Here is a 647-nt window from a genome sequence, read left to right as displayed (position 1 = left end):
TCTGATGCATCAGTTTTCTCGTTTTAACTTCTCTCCAACATTGAAATGTGTTGTTTGTCTTGTTTCTACATTGACAGGTGCAAGTATGGGACACAGCGGGCCAGGAGCGCTTTCGGAAGAGCATGGTGGAGCACTACTACCGCAATGTGCATGCTGTTGTATTTGTATACGACGTCACAAAAATGGCCTCATTCCAGAACCTAAAGACCTGGATTCAGGAGTGTAACGGGCACAGGGTGTCATCCTCGGTGCCTCGTGTTCTGGTGGGTAACAAATGCGACCTAGTTGACCAGATCCAGGTCCCTTCCAACACTGCCCTCAAGTTTGCAGATGCCCATAACATGCTACTGTTTGAAACATCAGCCAAAGATCCCAAGGAGAGCCAGAACGTGGACTCCATCTTCATGTGCCTGGCATGTCGTCTAAAAGCCCAAAAATCCCTGATCTACAGAGACGTGGAGAGAGAAGACGGCAGAGTGAGGCTGACACATCAGCCCGACCCTAAGAGTAACTGCCCTTGTTGAGGACCCTAAACTGTGAAATTATTAACATTGATAATTCACAATGCAAGAATGTGCCTGCAACTAATTTTAGTTACGTTATGACAGCTGCTCCATGAACTCTCTTTGTGTGTGTGTGTGTGTGTG

At 47.0% G+C, this 647-nt stretch overlaps 1 pseudogene; it reads left to right on the top strand.

Moving 5' to 3' along the window:
* Positions 1–77: 77 nt before the first annotated feature.
* LOC107581113 (ras-related protein Rab-33A pseudogene) lies at positions 78–641 on the top strand (annotated as a pseudogene).
* Positions 642–647: the final 6 nt, after the last annotated feature.

This window comes from Sinocyclocheilus grahami, unplaced genomic scaffold (genome assembly GCF_001515645.1).
Source record: "Sinocyclocheilus grahami isolate Dianchi unplaced genomic scaffold, SAMN03320097.WGS_v1.1 scaffold77289.1, whole genome shotgun sequence".
Classification (NCBI taxonomy): Eukaryota; Metazoa; Chordata; class Actinopteri; order Cypriniformes; family Cyprinidae; genus Sinocyclocheilus; species Sinocyclocheilus grahami.
The sequence above is the reverse complement of the archived record's forward strand: the minus strand, read 5'-3'. Positions and strand labels throughout refer to the sequence as shown.